The 23,237-nt window shown below is 39.6% G+C and overlaps 1 long non-coding RNA gene across 1 annotated transcript in view; it reads left to right on the forward strand.

The window, feature by feature from the left end:
* Positions 1-6,915: 6,915 nt before the first annotated feature.
* The window catches only part of LOC308056280, a 31,819-nt gene continuing 15,497 nt past the window's right edge, over positions 6,916-23,237 (forward strand). The window contains exon 1 of the long non-coding RNA XR_013924764.1: positions 6,916-22,450. This is a non-coding gene — a long non-coding RNA (uncharacterized lncRNA). The remainder of the gene's footprint in view (positions 22,451-23,237) is intronic.

Consider the following 23,237-nt stretch of genomic DNA (forward strand, 5'->3'; position numbering starts at 1 on the left):
AAGTTTCTGCCTCTTGTAGGTTGGTAGATAATTACATTGTCTTGAGATTTTTGACCCAGACCATTTGTATATGTATTGCAATAAACAAGTAGAGATTCATGGATATTCTGGCTCCTGTGTGTGCTGAGACTCTTATTAATTCCATTACATGAAATAATTTGTCCTGAAGGTGTTTCCTTAACCACTAAAAACTGTATTAACACAGTCATCCTATTAAGGGAACTAGTGTTCAGTAGCATACAACTGTGCAAGTGAAGAAATACAGATCCTTTCTTATGCAGTATCTTTCTTACCAGAAATCTTTATGTGTTTTGGGTTCTAAGTGTTTTGGTAGGTCATTAGACAATGCATGAACTTATCTATCCGAGATCTGTGAAAACAGCCCAGAAAGATGATACAGAACATATAGCATGATAGTGCAGAGAGAGCAGTCTTTCCTGCTCAGCTTCATGCCACGTATTAGTTTTATTTTTTTTCTCTTAAATAGTATGAGAAATAGAACCTGAAAGTCACTATATGGTCTTCTTACCAATTCGTATCTAATTTCTGGTAAAATTGTATAGCCATTGTACACTTCTTCCGGTCAATGTACTGGATAACACTCATAACTCTGTTGATATTTTTAATAATCCTAAAATTTACCTCTGAGTTTTCTTCTTAATTGAATTTTTTCATAGGGTTAATTACTTTTGCTATTTTGCCAGAACAAAATACAGAATCACAGAATCACAGTGTCATTGATGTTGGAAGGGACCTCTGCAGGTCATCTGGTTCACCTGCCCTGGTCCAGCAGGGAGACTTAAAACATGCTGCTGAAGACCATGTCCAGATGGCTTTTGAAGATCTCCAAGGATGGGGACTCTACCACCACTCCGGGCAGCCTGTTCCCATGCTGAGTCACCCTCACAGTGTTTCCTGATATTCAGGAGGAACCTCCCACGTTTCAGTTTGCACCCACTACCTCTGGTCCTGCCGCTGAGAACTGCTGGAAGGAGCGTGGCTCCATCTTCTTAACACCCTCCCTTCAAGTGTGTGTATGGTATGATGAGATTCCCTGCAAGCTTTCTCTTCTCCAGTCTGAACTGTCCCAGCTCTCTCAGCCTTTCCTCATTGGAGAGATGCTCCAGTCCCCTCACCACCTTAGTGAGTGTTCGCTAGGTTCTTTCCAGTAGCTCCCCCTCCCTTGTACTGAGGAGCCCAGAACTGGGCACAGTGCTCCAAATGTGGTCTCACCAGTGCTGAACCACCTCCCTTGATCTGCTGGCCACACTCCTCCTGGCGCAGCAAAGGATACCGTTAGCCACCTTTGCCACAAGGGCACACTGCTGGCCTATTTTCAAGTCTCATCCACCAGGACACCCAATAATATAATGATACAAATAGTGTTGTTTCATTTAAGCTCCTGTCAGATATACAGGTACATGGAATTGAAATAATACACATATAAATTTCCTGTGGTGTCTTAGTCCATGTTGTTTGTAAGCACACATAGCAGCCACGCTGAGGAGCTGAGTGGTTGACATTCCTTGTGCTCAAAATCACCCAGTGCTCCACTGGAGGCTACTGGCCTCTCGGCAGCGAGCTGTCCATTTACCACTGCAGCAATGAGAGCGGCTATGGAAATACTGAGGGCACCCACGCTCTGCTCTGACCAGAGGTGAGCCTCAGCTCTGTGACAGGTTAGGTTCAAACCCAGATCTGGTTCAAATTCCCGTCTTTCAGCTCTAAGGTGTGCCATATGAATGAATACTGAAACAAACTGTATCATGTCTTTCTGGTCAACCGCAGAAATCTACAGACTACCTGGTGCTTTTCTATATGCATTGCACATCCTATAGCAGAAGTAGGGGTTTCCTTATGGCAGTTCTACACTAACGTGAAGTAATAATGGGAGTATTTTCCATTTCTGTGACTTTAAAACCAGATTCTTTGGGTCCTACATAGGTACTTTGAAGAAGAGAGCTCAGAATGTCCTCTAAAAAGCCTGCAGGTTGTTCCATAATGTATTTCTGATTTCTGGCAAAACAGATTTGTCTTTTCAAAATTTGTCATTCTAGCTCTGCAAAGCAATGTCATAACAGAAACCAACATTTTTGCATATTGAAAGTCCATTGCTTCTTCAGGACTGTATCATGTATCTTCTTGGCACCCATAAGTGATAGGGGTTTTTTGAAATTTTATCCTGTTATCCAAGAAATGGGAACTATTTCTTTCACATTTGAATAATAATAATAAAAAAATTACAACTCTGTGAAGTTTCTTAGAGCTCTGAAAAGCTGAATCTAGAATATGAGCAGAGTCACACGTGTATGATAATCTATTTCTGTTGTCTATGCAAACATTTTACATCCAAAACACATTTATAACAAAAAAAAAATAAGAGAGGACACTGAGATATTTTTTAAACTTGCATATATTTTTATATACAGATCCACAGACTTGAAATTCTAACATTCTACCAGCTGAATAACACTATGTTCCTATGAAGACTTACAACCCACATGCATGCCTACAGGACATCTGGAGTTTTCTATGTCCAGAATTGCATTCATATATGAAATCTTTAAAAATACACATGTACATAACATATACATATATATACATGACTCTATAAATATATATGTATATATATATGCACATACTTATATACATACATACACATATATTCTACATTGTCATTTATTTTTCTTGGGTTAAATTGCACCTAAGACGTTAAGGACAGGAAGCTATAGTGCTGCAGAGAGCACGTTATACCTACATCGATGTCCTGTTTACCACAGATGCACTACAGCAGGCACAAGGGAATGTTCCTTCCTACACTTCCTAAGAAAGCATCCATTTGCTAAACCATCTCTGAACAAAGCCCCCCATTTCGTGGACGCTGTTAGAACCTCCTCTGCTTGATACCACTTACATTTCTATCTGGGAGCTGGGCTTCTTGTTGCTGTTAGGATTTTTTTTACAATAAGTATGCTGAGTGGATCACAGTGCTGTTTGTAAAAGAAGCCTGGCTGAGTACTGATTTTTCTTTTTGATCCCAGATGAAAACTTTCCAAGTGTGGCTCAGCAGGTAGCTGACTGCCCCTACAGCTCACTTTAAATTTTTAACTTATTTCCCACAATGATTTCTTTGTCTTTCCTTTTCAACAGGGTCTTTTTACTGAATCCACACGAGAAGAAAACTTGGATGGAGCTAGAAAATTAGGCCTTTTTTTTTCCCAGGGGTAATGTACATCTTCACCTTTGTGAGATGCTGCTACATCCATTCCATCACAACATTTAATAATAAAAACATCTGATGCACTATGTGAAGCCTGCTTTTTTCTGCAGCAGCAAATTCCTTTGTTGGGTATGAAGGCATAAATATCTCAAGTGCACATAAAGATCACGAAGTGCAGCACAACACTGTTTGGATGCAGTGCCTTGTTCCTAAAAGCGTATAATGTCTTGGGTGTAAAACCTTGTTCCTATTCATCTGTGTTAGCATGACATTGTGGCCAAGCTAATGGGTCTTGCAGCTTAAGGAAAAAATTATGCTACCGCCACTAACCTGCACTGGCTTCTGAAGCCTGTGTGGTTTTCATTCACTCTGTCATCTATGCTTCACTCCACAGTGTGATGCTGACATGGCTTGCATGATTCTCCTGGTTTTGAAGGCTGTTTTTCTACTTACTGAGGAGAAATCAGTAATTTGACATCATATAAGTGCAGAAACCCTGTTTTTTTCTTATTTCTGTCTGTCTCTTGTGCTATTGCAGTAAGATCATAATATGTTGTAGTCCTCTTTTGCTCTGCCTTAGTGGTGCCTTAAACACTGAAGTGCTCCAGAGCACATCAGATTCACACTGGATTTTCCAGCTGAGGCCTTAGATTCAAATGAGGAAAAATTGTATGTATTTTCAAGAGTATGAGAATCCCACATCCAAATGATAGTTTTAAAGGATGAAACCTCATGAACTAGTCCCAAAAACCAGAGAACCTCTCTGAGTTCATTATAGAACAGTTTTAAATGGACTGCTAGAATAATACAATGTGTAGCATCAATATTTTCTGATATGCAATGAGTAAACATTTCTAATATTTTTGTTCTAGCATCTTGCCTCCTTTCAGGAGATTTAGTGGTGTATGTCAAATGCTAAGAAGACTACAGCAATTCTTTAAGACATACATAAGTATCAGTATTCCTTCAAGAAGAATGGAAAAGTTCAGGGCAAAGGAGCTCAGTGTTGTCCTCGGGATTGTATTTTACACTTGCAAAGCCAAGGACTTAGAACAACTCCTGCACCTGACAGAAACTCCTCCCATGTTTCTGCCTTCTTCAAGGGGATTATGTTACTTCCTCTTTGGGAAAATTATTGGTAGGAAATGCATTACTGCATATACATTGCCATGGTCTTATTAAAGCAAATGATATTAGGAGATTTGTAACTAAATGAATGTTTGTTGTTTTATTGTCTTTTAAGAACTCTGTCTATCCTGCTACAATCCTGTGGATTGCAAGTGTCTCCAAATTGCAAATGATTGTGTGTGCCTTTCACTTTGTAATACTACTATCTGTCCATTTCCCTGCATATGAAAGCTGAAACTTGAAATCAGATCCGAGTTGTTATTTGGGCAAGATTTTCTTAATGTGCACTTCCCTTGCTTTGCAAGCTTGCTTCTGATAAGCAAGCAGATGTACTGCAGACGGCATTGTAGGATGAAAGTGAGAGTGCTTGTTTTCTTTCTCCTCATTTTACTTTTTCTTCTCTCCTCCTCCAGTAAGTGTGCTTCCAGGCACTCTTGGAAAGCTGCCAATCCATAAATGCAAACACTTCCAAAATTCTTCCCAGCCTTAGATTTCTGATATATTTTTCATGAAGTAGTCAAATTAAAATGGAATATTGAAGTATTGGTGGAGGATGTTGCTGGAGAAGGGAGGGCAGGGTCAGGCAGAAGATCTCCAGAGGCATGCATGTCCCAGTATAAAAAAGCTAAAGCTATTCATATTTTATGTGACTACTCTTGGTAATATAAACTGTACAGGAGACAGAAAACAATGGTAATCATTCTTCTACTACATGTTTACTCCCTCTTTACTATCCCCTTTCCAGGCTTTGATGGGCTTTACATAATGCTTCTCATCTGTTCAATGTCATTGGCTACTAGTAATAACCATCTACTTAAACACACGTAATTTAAATTACATAAAAATAAAGGAACTGTGAGGTCTGTTGGGTGTTGAGGTTGCTAATGGGCTGCAGTGCTTAAGGGATGCTGAAAATTTTGCATTTTGCAGCATTAACATCTATATTCATGCTGGTTTGTTAAGTTGCTCCCAAAGGACCAGCTCAGCAGAAAATCACCTTGTTTATATCCATACCCTGAAGATGACTCCAGACGCACCCTATGATAAGCTGCACAGTAATAGATAAATAGATAATGCCTGTCCCCTGGGGCCTTGGCAAAATGCATCTGATACTTGTGCTGCTCCAAATTGTCTGCTTTTGGCCAATCTGTGTGGGGCAGACTGACTTATGCCACAAATCTAGCAGCACCTTGTAGCAAAAGAGTGTGGAGATCTGGGGTCCTACCCTGTCTGTTTCATGGAAGAAGTGCTTGTTTGAGGGTCAGCTGAACTCAGAAGCCCCTGGGAAGATGGCCTGGCTCACTGCACTGGAAGTGTAAGGATAAAGCCCTTTAGGGATCAATGGTGTAGCAATTCAGATTGCTCCCCAGAGCATCTCATTAAGAAGCAAAACATGTGTAAGATGTAATATGAGCAAAACCCCACGCCTACTGTTAGTCCGCAGAGGTTGTGAGCAAAGAAGAGGACACCTTAGAGTCCTGCTATTATGTAGAAGTCACAATGGACAGAAAAGACTGTCTCTTGTCAGTGATGTCAGTGATGTTTGTAATCCATAATTTGATTTCTAAAGCAATAGTCTGAGAGCCATCTGTCCAGGCAGCTGATTTCCTGGGTGACACATAGCAACCCCAATGGGCACAGCGGTGCTTTTAACATCACAAGTCTGACCTCAGCTTTTACTTGCACAGAGCTGAAGTCAGGTGGGATCTGGCATGTTCCCATATAGGTCTGAAGCAGTTACTCCTCAAGGTTGAGAGATTTCTTGGCGCAACAGATTCTTGGTGACTAATAGCAAACTTTGAAATATTAAAAAAGCAATACAAAGGATTGATTGTGTATTTATAATCCTTTAGACATAAACTGTTGACAAAGTCTGGGACTAGGAGACAGAACAGCTAGATTCCTCTCTGAGAAGAAGTTTAGGAATCAAGGAGGTCCTTACTGAAACTCATGACTCTATAGAAAGGTCTCCCTGACAGTTTTGTCTGACCCTGCCCTGTCTGCAGTAAATAATCAAGTATACCTTGCCACTGAATCTTGTTAAACACTGCCACATTTATGTCACGTTGAACTTTGGTAACTCATTTTTTTATATTGATAAAGTATATCGTGGTTTCTCTCTTACAAGTGAAGTGCATGACTTCATCCGTGACAAGGCCTGAGCTGAATACAAGGAGATAGCACCGCATGCCCTCAGCACATCTTGATCCAGGAAAGAACACTATCCAAATTATTTTCAGGATAAAGGGAACTTGTGGCTCCTTCCTACAGACATATTAGTTGTTGCAATCTCTCTTGACTGCTATGTGAGCACTTTGGAGATGTCCCTGGACAAGGATGGGTGACTCTTGCTTCAGCAGCAAATTGCATTAGGCAAGGATTCAGCTGGCTCTGTTCCTGGCATACAGTGGTGATTCTGAAATGGATAGAGAGAGGTTCTCCATGCGAGAGCAGTGCTAAGACCGCACCTCCTTTCTTTCCTCTCTGCCTGCTTTCATCCAGAAGGCACCGTGCAAGCCAGCCCCTGGCCCTGAGAAGCCATCTCATGTGAGAGTGGCTGTCTGGCTGCCCAGTCAGTACAGGATAGTGGACTTTGTGTGATGGAGATGGGCAGACACAGGTGAGACTGAGAGAAGTGTGTCATAGGTACATGCATTTGCCCATCAAGTGGATTGGGTAGTCTGTGGTGAGACTGTGAAGGTAAGACCTTGACATGCCACGGACCTATTATCCTTAATTTTGAATACCAAAAAGAAAGATTTTGTGACACCGCGACAACAGGCATTGCTCTGAAATGTGTTCCTTTGTGCTTACAGATGCATTGCCTGCTCCAGCCGTGAAACAGCCCTGCATGGGATCTGTGCGGCAATGTGCTGTCTGGTGCCTCCAATGCTTTCCATCAAAGGATGCAGCTTGGTGAAGCTGGATTGCATCTGCCAAGGATTTTCCAGGTTGTTTATTTGTCCACAGTGCCCGAGGACATGACCTGAAGTGTTGATATATTCTGTATGGGCCTTGATAATGTTCATGGTGGCCTGGTTGGAGCAGTGTTGCCCTGGCATGCCTAGTGAGCTCCAGTGCAATGACAATGTGGATGAGGATTTGGCCTTGAGAGGACCAAATGACTGCTGAGAGGACAGTGCCCGCACAGCGCAGACACAGCCATACAGATCACAGTGCTAGATGAGGATCATCTGAGCTCTGTCAGCTCCATCTAGCCTTTGGAAAACTATCTTGAGCTGACTGTGTGGTGTGGAAGAAGGAGCAGGTGAGTTCAGGTTCATCTTGGTAGTTCCTGCAGTGAGGTTTTCTTGGAAGTGTTTATCCATCTGGTAAAAATGTACCACAACTGGAAATGGGTCAGTATTCTGGCTCAAAATGCAGAAGTGTGTATTAAAAACGTATTTTGGTGGCAGACTGTCTCTATAGCCTAAAGTACTACTATTCACTGGGAAACATCTCACCTGCCACTGGCTGTGAAGGCCCTGTTTCTTCAGAAGCATGGTTGCCTGGTGTGCCTCTGCCGCCTCACCAGATGAACCGGTGACACTGTCACCTTGTCTCATGTCACAGTCTCACAGATGAACAGCAGTAGCACAGGCACTCAGCTCTCCACAGGGCAGCTGCAGGCAGAAAGAGGGTAAGGCAACACACCTGCAGTCTTTTAGTTTTTTCCACCAGACCTGCAGCTAGTTTGGGGTACCTTGCTAGCTGGGAAATCTAGTTAGATAGTTAGGTATCCTGGAGCCCTGATTAAGTAGCTTTTACGGCTGTAAAAGATTTTGAGAATAATCATCTGTGAAGACTTGGGACCCAAGTTCCGTTTGCATGTGCAGTTTCTATGGCTGTATGAGTAAGTGCTGTAATTGGTAGGAATTTATAGTGTTTGCCCAAATAGAACAAATTACAAATACTTCCTAGCATTCAGTTTTTAGGTCTGTGATTTTAGAATTAGGGAGACAGCTGACATAAAATACTATACCTGAATAGAATGGCAGGAACAGAAATCACGTTCTGTTCACGTAAACTGGTGGGGGGTTTTGGCAACCTGTGTATCAAAATGAGGGAAAGTCAAAATTTTGCAGCTATTTTAACACCTGCTTAACCACCACATAAAGCCTTGGTAATGACTGAGTATATATCATGGCGTGGAATATAAGTTAATAGCGTTCTGATTAAGCAGCATTCACTGCAATTGCATCTCATTAGGTAAATAATTTCTGAGGGAGACATACTAATTAAGTGTTTTTCCCCATGTATTGCATGATTAAGAGGAGGTTACTGCATTTACAGCAGTGCAACTAAAACTATTCAGAACTAACCACTAAATCAATATTTACAGAACAGGGAGAAAATGCTTCTGCTTCTGCCTTCCTCATTGCTAATTGTGAAAGGTACATTTTGTTTCCTTAGAAGTGCTGTCATTCCTGTAATGAATAAAAAGATCTCTAAGTTAGTAACATGTTTTGAGATCTTCTAGGATGTAAATGATTTTATAACTTCAAAATTCCATTGTTATTGAGCTATCGGAACTATCCGCTGCTGTCTAACATCTAACTTGATTATTTATAGTAATAATAAGTTGTCTGGTTTAGCATTGTGTTGCCATGTGTGGTGGGCTGACCCTAACTGGATGCCAGTTGCCCACCAAAACCGCTCTATCACTCCCCTCCTCAACTGCACAGGGGAGAGAAAATTAAATGAAAGTCCTGTGGGTCAAGATAAGGACAGGGAGATCACTCAGCAATTACTGTTACGGGCAAAACAGGTTTGGCTTGGGGAAATTAATTTAATTTATTACCAATCAAATCAGACTAGTATAATAAGAAATAAAACCATCGCTGATGGGCTCGGCCTTGGCCAGCGGTGGGTCTGTCTTGGAGCCGGCTGGCACTGGCTCTGTCAGACATGGGGGAAGCTTCTAGCAGCTTCTCACAAAAGCCACCCCTGTAGCTCCCCTGTTATCAAAACCTGGCCACAAAAACCCAATACACCATGTGAAACTCTTTAATGCAAGACTATTGCAATCAGCTGGAACACTTTGGCTTAGAAAAGATATTTCTTGTATCTTATGGCAGCTTATTCCCGGCCAGCATTATGAGCTTCTTATACCTTCTTGAACAAAGAACATTTTTTAAATTTATTGTTTGTATTTTCTGAGGGGCACATAAAGGATTAATAGTCTATATGTAGTTCAGAAAACTTTATTAAATGTTAGCTTTCATACACAGCTTTACTTCCAGTGCATCAGGTTTCCATAACACATGGATGAGCCTATCTAGATGCAAATGTTTCTGTGGTTGTTGTTTGTGCCTGGGCAAATACCATACTGATTTAAATAACTCCTTTTAGAAGCCAAGAGAGATAGAAACGGTAGAAAAGTAACAAGCGAAGACAGATACTCTCGACCTTGCCAGATGACAGGCAGGATTGTGGTAGCTCATGTATTTAGGATCAGGAGACAAAGCCCAGTTCTTTTTCATCGCAGCAGTCTGTCAGACTCTTGCTGCAGCATTTTTGCACCCATGCCATTTTTTTATGGTTCTTATTCTGTTTTCACAGCTTAATTCAATTGAAATACCTTCTTGTTCCTGATTTCTGCTTTTACATTTCAAAAGGATTTGATTTAAAATGAAATAGTTTTGCAGAATTGTGAACAGATTTAATGCCTCTTTTCTACTTGTTCTCTGTGGGCTTTTAATTTTGCTTGTGCTCCTTTCCTTGAAGTCCTTGTACTCTGGGAGTCAAGCAGAAGCTCAGAGGCCAGAAGGCTTGTTCTGCTTTTGTTCCTCTCTTGAAAATATAAAGCCATGACTATCCAGCCTGCAATTCTCCTTGTAGCCATTCCTTTCCTCTTAACAGACAAGCAAATCAATTATTCTCTTTTTCTCCTTCACTCCAGTTCCAATTCAACACTTTTATAACTAACATTTTTGTGTGCTCTTGAGGGATATCTGAACAGTTTCTTAAGCCAGTGGAGCTGAGACTATGTAAGGTTTCTGAGAAGGCACATGCCATTTGGCAAGGATTGTCCTTTTAGAGGTTTTCCTCTGTGACTGCCAAACTCTTCAGGGATGCTTCTGGCTCTGATCTCAGGGATGAAACCAGGAGGTCTGAGCAGACACTTGAGTCCTGGCCTCCTTCTTGAAGGTGCCTCTGAAAGCTTCATTGTCCATGTACAAACAGTACACAGTTTAGTACAGATAAAGGAAATGAAATGCAATCATCCTACAGTTTGGTGTTTCTCAGTCTAACAGTTTTGACTTTCTGGGGGAGGCTCTAAAACACTGAAAACATTCCCAGTCTAAAGTAATGTAATTTCCCTCATCCCCACCCCATATGCAGCTCCATTCCCTTCAAGTCCAGAATTCTTAATCACACTTTTATAACATGTATGCAGGATGTGACATGGGCTTTATCATGTGCAGGTTGTTTGGAGAGATGGAGGGATGGTGGTTCCCACTCACGCTGTCCAGAGCAGAGGGCACAGTCAGGGCCAAGCACCTCCTGAATGCCAGTGCCCCCAGATCTGGCATACCTTCACTGTTACAACTTATCTCCACCTCACCTCCACCCCTTTTATGATAAGCAAATGGTGAAAATGTTTTATTTCAAATACAGGTTTGTCTTATCTGAGCAGAAGAATATTACCTTAAGGTCAGATATGCCTATAGGCATACAGTAAGTGTTAAATTCTATGACTAAGTGACATAAAGAGAACCAAGAATTAGTTATATCAGAGATCAGCAAACTGACCTGGAGATAGCATTGTAATTTTTTTTCTATTTTCATACCATTCTCAATAAGGGGGAGGGGGGAGGGGGGGAGATGGGGAGGCAAGGAGGGATTTTGATCTTAATGTAATCTCAACAAGTATCAGGTTTGTTGTTTTTGGTGAGGTTTATTTGTTTGTTTTTCTTTTGCCTCTCTAAATTTTGCCTTTCTAAAAGCTTTGGAATGGGAAAGGCTGGATTGTAACTTAGTATGGTCTCTGGGCAGATAAGAGAAAAAAGAAACATCAAAACCAATTAAAATCAATCAGTGTGTAGGACAGGTAAAGAAGACATTATGTGAACTTTTTGGTAAGTCCTTGACTTTCTAATGCATCTTGATATTTTCCTGTTAAAAATCCTATTCCAACTTTGTGTGGCTATGGGAAATGGCATTCTTAACACTTTCAGATATACTGATAAATCAGTTTGTAAAAGTAAGTATCGCTTAAACATAAACTAACTAATTACATATTAGGGGCACTCAAACTGTGGAAAGCACTGTAAGGTAATTTCCTTCCTTGTTTTTGTTTGGATGGAAGCTGTTTAATATGCATCCATAAGTTTTTATTTCTCCTCATTTTTGTTGTATTGCCTTTTAAATCTTTTTGCCTCCACAAGAAAATTAGTGTTTAGGTGTTCATTAGTTATACAGGTCAATTAACGGATTCATTTATTTGAGTTCAAAAATTAGATTTGCAAATATTCTCCACTCTCTTCAGTTCTTTACTATTTGGAATTAGGTTTACAGTTGTGCATAAGTGAATGAAGTATAAACACAGCACATATGTGTTTTGTTGTGTCAGGAGAGTGGTCTTATAAAAACATGCTAAAAATATATGTGAAAAAGGCCAGAGCATGTCACTTTAGCTGTCAGAGATATACAGATATATCCATAAATTTCTATTTTCAGACTGACAACGTGGCATTATTAAGCCCAAAGCAAAATATTTAATTCTTTAACTTTTGTCAGCTAAAGGACTTTAATGTATTTTGCCTTTATGTGGCGACTGCAAACTACCCACGAATGTAACTCTTACCTTGAGATTTGGAATGTGGCTGCAAATTAAGTACTAAGTTGACTAGTGACTACACTGATGCAGTGATGTATTGTCACCACATAACTGCATGATAGCCATTATGGTTACAGCCCACAGAGGCTGTTTTGGCTATTTCATCGCTTGGGTGGCTTTTCCTATATTCATCAGGAACCTCAGCCCACATTTCTGGATGACAACTCTCAAGAAAGTCTGGTTTTGGGATTTTTCTAGCACTTGGGATTTTTCTGGTGTTTACAGTTAAACTACTATTTTCATTTTGTTCAGTCATCAACAGACAAGTCCTTGATATCAGGAATCCTTACTGTTGATCCCCTGTCACCCTAAACGATCAGTATGCCACAGATTTCACCTAATTCCAGCTCTTGTTAAGGTTTTCATATGACCCATCTTTTTACAATGCTTCCTATAGGTAGTCCATATCCCCTCACTGTGGCATGTACCCCTTTTCACTTACGGTCTGGTATGGTCCAGAGGTTTTAGTCAGGCTTGAGGACACTGGTAAAAGATGCTCAATGGTGTGAGAGCTTCTGTTGAGCTGCTATTGAGGGTGCCAGATCTTCTGTGTTTGATGTCTTGGAATTGACTTACACAGCGCTGTGTGCTTTTGCAGTGTTGAAAACTAAGGTTATTTTTTTCCTTTGAGGTACTTTGTTTAGCTTTTTAACAGGGATACCCCAGTTACATCCCCAAAAATGCACCACAGAGGTGGTCATTATTTTGGGAACTGGGCTCTGTGCTTCTCCAGGCTAGCTGGTGGGGAAAGGTTAAAGAATGAACTGCCCCGAGAGTAAAGCTGGGCAAAACAAATAATGTAGTACAACTATAGTATATTTGAGATAATCTTTTCAGCTAAGCTGCATATTGAACATCTACATTTTTGTCATTATTATCACAAGTCTAACAACATCTTGACACCAAATTTTAGTGTTTAATGTTCTTGTCATGGTGTTCTGAAGCTAAGTAAGAGCAGAGTGAAGCCTGTTTCAAAATGTTCGTCAAGAACTTCAGAGTGTTCTCGAGGTCAGTGGTCTCAGGAAATTTTACAGCTAGTCATATAGGATCAAATGTACAGGTGAACTGATACAGAATCAGATGCCATAAGGTCTATTTCTACACCTTGTCACTCATGGGTGAGTTGATTAACCTTTCTAGACTGTTCCTCCAGTGGTATAGTGGAGACAGCAGTATGCTGCCTTGTGAAAAAGAGATTCACAGATGACTAATATTTTGAAAATGCTCTTCTGGCCACAAAAATTGAGGAATAATTTCCTGCTGTATTGTAATTATTTCTCCCTTTATCCCTTTTCCAACTTTCAGAGGGTAATTTTTTTCTTTTAGGTGTGTCAGAAAGTTTTTATTGATCTACTTAGTGAGGTGACAAAGTCTAAGTTTGAGCTAGGCAAAGTCTAGCTGCAAGATGTTGCTTTTATTGCCAGCTTCCTCCCCTTACCTTAAAATTTTGGGTAGTTCCAATCTGAAAAGCTCAGAAATATTACCTCCTTGAATTAATATTTTCATTCTTCATAGCCAGCTAATATGGCTTGATCAGCTGTAGAGGAAATAGTTGCTGTTCTACATCTACATACCAGCAGATAAGGATTTGTTAATCAGGGTATGTTCTGATGTATTGCTATAATTACTTACATATGATCACTTTTTAAAAACATAAGCAGGTAAGATGCAGCCTTTCCTCTTCCCAGGCCTACACTTAATACTACAAATTGATAACTCCTAAGTTTTTGGGATTTGATTTTTAATTTTTTCTTTTTCTTTGCACATTAATAACACACAGTTCATGTGATATATGTAAGACAGAGATGATGTTCCTTTTCTTATCTAACAATAGTGCTGAAAGATTTCATTTGAAAATAGAAATATTCTAAACTGAGAACTTTACAGTTAAGCCAAAATCATAATTTTAATTGATTAAAAAGAGTCAAAGCTCTGGTCATGTAGTCACTTGTACACTTCATTTCTACTTCTGCCTAATCCTGCAGAGCCCTCTTTTTCCAATTGCAACACTAAGCTAAAGCCTTAGAAGGACAGGTTGTCTGTAAGGTTTCACTATTCAGGACAGTGTGCATTTTTTTTTTAGATTTATGATGCTCCAGCCAGCGTCAGGGTCCACTTGTGATAGAAAACACATAGTGGGAATCCTGGGCTTGAAAAATTTGGATGGAACAAACAAGAGGGGCTATGGCTCAGACTGGGCAGCGTAGCAAGGCAGGGGGCAGCTCAGGGGCTCACTGGAGCTCGCACAGGAATTAAGCTAAGCTGGGCAAAACACAGCTGAGAAGTGTTCTTATCAGTGCTAAACCAGTAAGTTTAACTGCAAAACTTCTACCATGGTAAAAAAATGATTTTGCTGAAGCCAAACCCAAATCCTGATGTTGATTAGGACTTAAACCTAGGTCTGAATACCAGCCAAGATATAATCCAGTGGTACATCTGAGGTCCACTTCCCCTTTTTAGATCCCCTAGAATATCTCTGTGGTGGCTCAGACTGTCTACTGAGGCTAACAAAACCACAATCCTTGCAGATCCTTGAGACTTTCCATATGTCTTCTCATCTGGTCTTTAGTTCCCTGTGCTTTCTGCTGGTTGTAATGCAGAAATATGGAGGCTTCCAAGAGAAGTATTAAATTTCCTGCAATTAGAAGAGAAAATTTAGTTTTCATTTTGTTGTAAAGTGAGGCTGAAGACAGAAATGCAGACAGAGCTCCATGAGCAATTTAGAAGTGAGCTGAGGACAGCTAGGTTGTTAGATGGAATGGTCCAAAGGAGTGTGCAGCCAGGTACCTCTGTGATGTGGATGCAGCTGCTAAGAAAAGCTACAACTGAAGCATGATTCATTAGTGAATTTTAACACCAGGGTTGTCTTCTAGTTCAAAGAGCAAAATGCATTCTAAAAGGAGAATTTATTGATGTAAAGAAAGCTGCTACTTAATATTCAGTCATTGGCTCACAGTTTAAATTCAAAAATCTCATCATGTTATGTTCACTTCTGCCAAGTACCTTTTGATGTTCATTTTTAAGGTGGAGTAAGTGCATCTTTGATGAAAGCAGTATTGAGCAACAGCATGTTTTCTTAAAATTTATAAATATTTTAAGTTTATCTTACCTTCTGCATATCCCATACATTTATACAGCATACTTTTTCAGAGCAAAACAGAATTTTTGAAAAATAATAAAAAAAGAAGATTCATACCATCTTACAGGGAACTTGAACCATTCATTGTTAGATAGAACTTCAGCATACACAGAGGTAATGAAAATGGCCCATGAAATGTAAAACCATTGGTGTCCTGACTTAAACCCCCCTATTCACAAGCGTGCTGTCCTCCTTTAGGCCGACTGGCAGTTACTCAGCAGGGCTGAGGTGAAATCTGAAGAGGTGTTCTCTGTGCAACACGTGAAGTTTCTCCATGCTGGTCTCCTGTGCAGTCTTCAGCTGTTGAAGGTGGAATATCCCAGAACTTGGATGTCTCTTGCTTCCCTTTCTTCAATTAGTTGCCTCCCTTTCTTCAGTTAGTTTCATCACAGCCATTCTTGCTGTTTTCAGAATTGTAGGTACCCAGCACAAAAGCAAAATTTCAAGCAGAAAGGTCGCTTAGTTGTCTTTTCAGGGAGCTGCGTACCTTTCCTCAACTGTTTAGATGAGTGAGAAAACCTCTTTTCATCTTCCATACTGCCAGAGTGGCACCCAATGGGGAGCATGGTTTATGAAAACTCAAGGTGAGTGTTTTGCAGACAAGTGCTGTGAAGAGATTCTGTTGTGTCAATGTTAAACCCAAAGTTTTTTCCAAGGTCTGACTCTGAATTCTGTGCAGTCCAGAGCAAAATTCTGTTCCTTGTTTTCCTTTCTTCACATGCACTTTTTGCACTACTTATCTGACAATTACAGCCAAATAACAGTACTATTAGAAGCAATGCTAATAGCAATAAATAGAATAAGAATCATATTAGCTATAATGAATGCAACAATGCTGTTATCCAGACAGAAAATATTAATCATTTTTCCATGCCGTGAGGGTACAACAAAATCCATGTAACTTCTAGATGGTCAAAAGACCTACTGTATCATCAAAACACATAGTAAGAATGGAGAGGGACTGATGTCTTCAGGATCTAATACCTATAAGGAGTATTTATTCAGCTGTAAACCTTCTGACCAGGTGATATACATGTTTGTATTAGGTGTTTTAATAATAAACTCTGGAAAATTGCACCTGTCTAGGGCAGGTGAGTCTAGCCCCTGTCCTTACTAATATGTATTCACAGAAGCTGTAATTTAGCCGCAGAAATAGGAAAAGAAAATGGTACATGAAGGAATTAAAGAAATAAGGTACAAGGATCTATTCAAAAAGCACCTATGATTTGTTTGTTTTCACACCATTTACAATGAAAAAATGTGCTGTGAATTGAATGAGGTAGTACTTAGAAGTAAACCCTTACTTCCTCCAGCCTTGCAGATCCACAAAAGTGCTTACAAATTTTTCAGTCTCATTGACCCACCTCCAGGGATCTGTATGCAATTTCTTCCTCAGCCTGGGTGTAAAGATAGAAAAGTGAGCACTGAAAAGAAATAACTTTGAAAAAAGACATGAAAATATTTTGTACCAGTACAGACTGTATATCATTGTGAAGTCCTTTCTCCAGTCTAAATTTATTTCTCCATATTAACCTCTAAACAGAATTTTTTTTCATGGCATCTTGCAAATCCTTTGGGTTGATACAGTCTTCCCAAGTCAGTGGCTGTAGCAGGAAGCTAGCTAGTGCTTCTTTTTTTTATCAGTTCTGACCTTATTTGGCTGCTTAGGGATGGCCAAAATACAGTATCTGCCCTAAGACTGCAGCTGGAGAATGATGATCTAATTTCTAATGACTCTACTTATGACAGTCAAAGTCATTATTCAAAGAACAGCAAACATGGTTCTTTATGCCTTGAAGTCAACAGGCCAGATTAAAGTGGGAATCCCCAAAGGGAAGTTATGCAATAAGTACTCTGTTTAGCTGCTTAGCCACAGAAACTACAGAATGACTGGATTGTGATCCACTTTGGAATTAAGAAAACAAAATGTACAAACAAAAATGAGGCTAACAACAATTGCATGTTGTTTTGTGTTACAGGCTATGTTTTGTTCAGACAATTCCATGTGATTGCTAGTGTCACCAGGGTTAAAGCTTTAACAGGATATTCCTTATAGGATTTTGTGCAAGCTCCCAGTTTCAGTGGGAGGCTTACACGGAGTCTATCAGACCCATAAGCAGCTGTTCTATCTGTCCCAGTGACTACTTACCTTGTTCCTCCCTAACCAGGGGTGAATCACAAACAAAAGTTAGAATCATAGAATCACAAAATGGTTTGGGTTGGAAGTGACCTTAAAGATCATCTAGTTCCCACCCTCCTGCCATGGGCAGGGTAGCTGCTGTTAATTAGGCTCTTTTATTAATCTTTTTGTCCTTTTTTTCTTTTTTTTTTTTTAATTTTTCCAAAAGTAGCAAGCTATAAATAAAATGCATTAATTATCAGATATACTGACTGTCATTAGAAAGTGCATTCAGTTATGGCTGATATAGACCTCGATGGCTATGACAGTAAACATAGATTATCATAACAAATATCTGCAAAGTAAGTATTGATCCAAGACCATTTTCTGAAAAACAGCAATAACTGTGTTTGCCTTTATAGAGAATTATCAATATTTAACCCAGAAGATATAGCCTTTTAGGCTTTTGCTATCAGTAATCAATCACTTTTTGTTTCTGCATGTCATGCAGATTAGCACTGTTGACATTTTCCTGTTGTTTTTGATTTAAGGGATAGTCAGAGCTGTTCGTGTTTGGAATCCACTGGAGTCATTGCCTATATAGTTTCATATGAACCTCTGTATACCTTATTAATTATTTATTAGCATTACATGAGTGCTTATACATACATGTAGAAGAAGTATACCAAAGGAATTCTATAATCTGCAAAGATGAGATAAAAAGAGAAACAGTGTTGTGAAATGCATTGACTAGGATGGTTTGGGCTGTTGGCAGAATCAGGGATTGAGCTCTGATCTCCTCAGTTCTTGTCAACATGACTTAGGTGATATACTTATTGGATGACTGTGATTTCATTATTTTCCACACAGCATAGCCCTGTTAAAGAGCAAATAGAAGATTTGTGTTTGGTGGCTCATTGTCATGAACATTTTGCAAGTCAGTAATGGCTTCTCTATTCCCTGAACTTTGTCATGACATGACAGTGGGTGTGAAGGACACTGCTGCAAATTTTCATGATACAGGAGTAAATAATAATCTGCCTCAGGAAGAAGTTATGCATTAAAACCATCAAAATTTGTTTTTTCCATACAAAAGTGGTTTTTAGGGAGAGAGGTAAGTGGATTGGGAGTTAAATGGTGTTGAAAGACTTACTGAGGCATGAACTTTTCAGGAGGCTGGTATCTCAAAGTAAGAAGATGTGCTTTATATGTTCACCTATCAAACAACCTGGAGAAATGTAAATGATTATAAATCTCATTATAGACTGATAACATAGCATGCAATCTTTAATAACTATATGGGCAAAAGGAATAAATGTAGATCCCTTAAACATTTACTTAATTAGCTCATATTCCTGTTTTCTTCCAAAATACGTATTACATTTCTTTTATTACATTTTTGTATTGAATTTCTTAATGTAATTGACCTAAGGGCTTAATAAGTAACTAAATACTTGCAAATAAATGAAATAAAATACAAGCACAGAACTACAGTCAAGGCAATTTGTGGGGCCACAAGAGATTAGCTGTGTAGCACAGATCATAGTGACAGAAAAGAAGGCTGTAAAGGACTGGAAATTTTCATCTACTCCAGGAAGGCATTTGCCTGATTTGTTCTTAAAAAGCTTTAGTTTTTTAGTTAGAAACCATATGTCTTTTTGATATCTATTACAGTACTTCACTACCTTTAGCACCAGAAAGTTTTTTCATCAAGCCTTAAGTTCAGCCACTCTTATTGCACCACAAGCCTGCCTTTCTGTTGTAGCCACCATAGACAAGAGTGTATATTATTTCTTACTTTTCCATTTGAAGCAGCTTCTTACATATTTAAAGACTATCATCATTTTCCCTCAACCCTTTTCCCTCTCCACCCCTCTGCACCTCTGGCTCATGCAGTCTTTTCATCCTTAGAGTAAATAAACCCAATTATTTCAGTCTTGCTTCATAGCTCGTGTTTTGCAGATGCCTCATCATTGCTGTTTCTCTACTCTGGACTGTCTCCAACTTAGTACACGTGATTTTTTGAAGCGTGGTGCCAAAACCTAGGCAATATACTTCAACTGCTTCAACTCCAGCCTTATTAGTGCTGAGTAGAATGGAAAAATTCTTGTGTCTGATAATGTTTTTGCCATTTATATGTTTGTCTAACATTTGACTTTTTTTCTAATAGCATGCCGCTGCTCATTCATCTGCAATATATAGTCTGGTCTAGTTCCTGGCATCTATTCTGAAGAACTATTACCTTGTCAGGCCTTTGCCATTTGGTATTTCCTCGTTGTGAAACTTGTTATTTCCCCGCAAAGCACAGAGCTGCAAACCCGTCTAACTGAATTGCACCTTTTATTTTTTTGCTTCTAGACCCTGTCTTTGATCTTGTCCTCCATCAGACTTGAAGAGATTCAATCTTAGCATCATCTTAGAAAGCAGCATGCTTTCAAAGACTCATCAGGCAGCTAATGCTGGCGGAGTGGTGTCTGCTTGGTCTGGAGTTAGGACTGTGGCATCTGGACTTCGATGATCCACTAATACCTGAGAGAATAGTTTTCTAATGCTTTGCTGAATGAATCTGTTTGTTAGTTACCGAGGGTATTTTTTTCCTAAACATAATGCCTGGAATCTATGTAGGTTTTGCTCTTGGTTATTTTGTTTCAAGATCAGGTATCATGGATTTATAAACTCCAACTAGAAATTTCCCAAAAAAAGCTTACACCTTGGGATAGAGTAGAAGCTGCCTGGTGTCTTGGCAGAGCAGGGCCAAATCTGCAGCGAATATAATAATATACTAAATGCTTAGTACTGCCACTAAAAATTCAGCATTCTGATCTTGCTCTCCACTGACAAATTCTATAAATCTTGTGCTATTTTTGGTTTTTTTCTAATTTAATTTATGGAGTTAACCAACCTGGAAAAGGTTTCAGATGGCATATTTGATTCTAATATTATTATTTCAGTATTTTAGATTTATCAGTTGGTTAACGATTAATGACAAAAGAAATTTGCTATCGTTCTGAATAATAAATAAATTTATACTCTGATTGCAAACAATTTGTGAAAAGGAACAAAGGGAAGAATTAATCTAAAAAATGTTAATTCACTCAATTCCAATAGGACTTTTAGCTATCTTTTAAACCTTTATAGACCAGGCAACAGAAACAAATGTGAGAGCTTAATGCAGAGTCCAAAGAAAGTCACGGGTCGAATCAGGGTTAGAATTTTTAGCTTTTATCTTTGGTTTAATGATGGCTGGTTTTTTTTCCACATTAGTTCATGTCTTTAGAGCCCTGGAGGATAAGGGTATGGATGGAGGGCCTTGGAAAGCCATGTAAATCTCAAACTGCAGTATCAACAGGTTCACCAATGAAGGGGAAAAGCGATGGGGACTGCAGCAATGACAGGCTGAGGCTTAGGGAGTGCAGTATTCTGCAATTGCTTTGTAATTTTGCCTTCATGGTGTGATTACACACGATTATAATCCTGTTGCCCTGACTGTTAATTCCAGAGCGTTGTGTGCACACAGTGCAGCATAGATTGGGCATCACAAAGTGCATAGTAAATGCAGAACGTAAAAGACTAAGCATCTTGCAAGCAAATCTGTACACCAGGCTGATAACATTATGAGATAGGGTTTTTATTTTGGACCACTGTCTTAAATGATGATTCTTTATGTAGATTTAGCAGCAGGAAATGCCAAAAACATGTAAGAGAAAAGATTATCTACAATCCAAATATTGGGTGCAAACAGAGAAAATCAAATAAAAAGAGTAAGCTTTAGTAGTATGAAAGACAAATTTGGAAGAAAAATATTGGGAAAGCTTAACACTATTGTTCCGTTTGTTCAGCTGTAGGTCTGATTTCATCAGTTCTCTCAAAAGCACAAATCAACAATAAGCAAATCTGCAGTACAAGGGACTCAAAAAGGTCCACAGTAAAGTTTGCAAATTAAAATAAAAATCAAAGATGTAGTGTTATGAACAGTAGTAGAAGATGAATCCCAAAACACAGTCTGCCAAGCCATGAAGTTTTTCACATAAGAGGACCAGAATAATAAACGGTAATTACACGTTACTGGGAGGTAACGCTGCTGAGTTTCTAATACTCTAGCACAGGATGGTTGTGGCAGCAATTTTTTGATTCACCATATTTTAGAACAGCAGTATTAGGAAATCCTATAAATTATGGTTTACTAGTGTATGCTCACTCCTTTCTTTTGTCTTCTTCTCATTGGTTCTGTTGGACATTGGTATTTGGAGGAAAGATACTCCAGCTCTGAAAGAGAGGATGTTGCTGATTTTGTGGCAGTGGTTCTGTGTTGCTAGTGAACTGATCAGAGCTCTCTATATTATCTGTGTGCTTATTGTTGCACTTCTGTGCTTGCTTGTGACTCAGTGGTTGACTGCAATGTGAAAGCAAATTTTGTTGTTTTATTTCAACTTAAAATATCACGGGTATTGTCAAAGTGCTGTGTCTAGGCTAGTCACCATAGAAAACATCATTTGATAGCATTTGCTTTTCATCATCAGTTATGCTGTCTTTCAGATCACATTTTTGGTTTCCGCTTTCATCAACTATGACTCACTAAAAATCCTGCTTTGCCAGACTGGAGTGCTAGGCAGTTTGAGCAAAGACATTCCCAGCTCCTTCCTGGAGGCTGAACCTGTGGTTTTGCATTTCTTTTGTCTAAATATGGAAAAACTTAAGGCCATAGACCAAAGTCTTGGAGAGATGTACTGCTGTATGAATGTGAACTACACAGCATGTACTTGGGCAGTGTGACACCTCCCACAAATGCTGACTCTATGAGCAGGCTTCACAGGGTTGAGCCACACACGGACTACAGAGACATTTGTGATTCTGGTTACAATGCACAAAATCCTGGCAGCCAGGTGAATTCAGAGGGATTTGGTCCACAGAGCCTTCTGTGTTCTGCTTTTTCTTGCCCCCAGGCAACTCTGCTTCTGCCTTCACCATGCTGCATTGGCTGTGGTCATCAAGGACTGACAGGTCTGTTGGTGGAGTAAGTGTGGGCTTTTCTGGTTTAAGCAGTGGTCTCTCTTACTTTGTACTCTTGTACATCAGCAGAAATTCACAAGCTGCTGTTGTCCTAATCAGTGAGATACCAATTTCAAGTTCAAATCTTCAACCCCAAACTATTTATGCCTCTTTATTCTTAAAGTTGGTTTTCTGTGACAGGGGAGGACTGAAAACTAACTGGTTCTAGGTGGAGTCACTCATACCTGAAGTTTGGTTCTGCCATCATTAGTCCCAGCAGCAACCTGTCCTGCACAGCTGAGTTTGTGAGGCACAAAGAAACCCATGCACCTACCCTGCCTTACTTGTTTAGTTTCTCAGTAACTCCACTTTTCTCTGCAGTTTCCGGCCAGATTTGCTATGCATGGATGTGTTTCCAAGGCATTCACATGAAAACCAGTGGCTTTCTGAACCTTTCTGAACCTTTTCCAACACAGAGCTTCCCATATTCCTGAAGCAGCAGTTGCTACCTATGGTGCAGTACCACCTTCTCCTCTTCCTACACCTGTCAAAAGCATCTTTTCAGTACTGTTTCATTTGTTTGAGTTATTTTTCTGGTTATGAATTCTTATCTTTGCTTGCTTGAATTGCTTTCATTCCATTTCAGTGAAAAACGGCATATTCTTTGGTAGCTTATCAGGCAATTCAGAAAGTTGAACCTCTATCTCCCAGAGTCCCATCTGACATACCATGCAGTAGAGACTCCCACAGCAATAAAAGGCTCTGAGCATCCCTTGCAGTGATCTTGAGCTATTTTTCA

This window comes from Falco punctatus (genome assembly GCF_963210335.1).
Source record: "Falco punctatus genome assembly, chromosome: Z".
Taxonomy (NCBI): Eukaryota; Metazoa; Chordata; class Aves; order Falconiformes; family Falconidae; genus Falco; species Falco punctatus.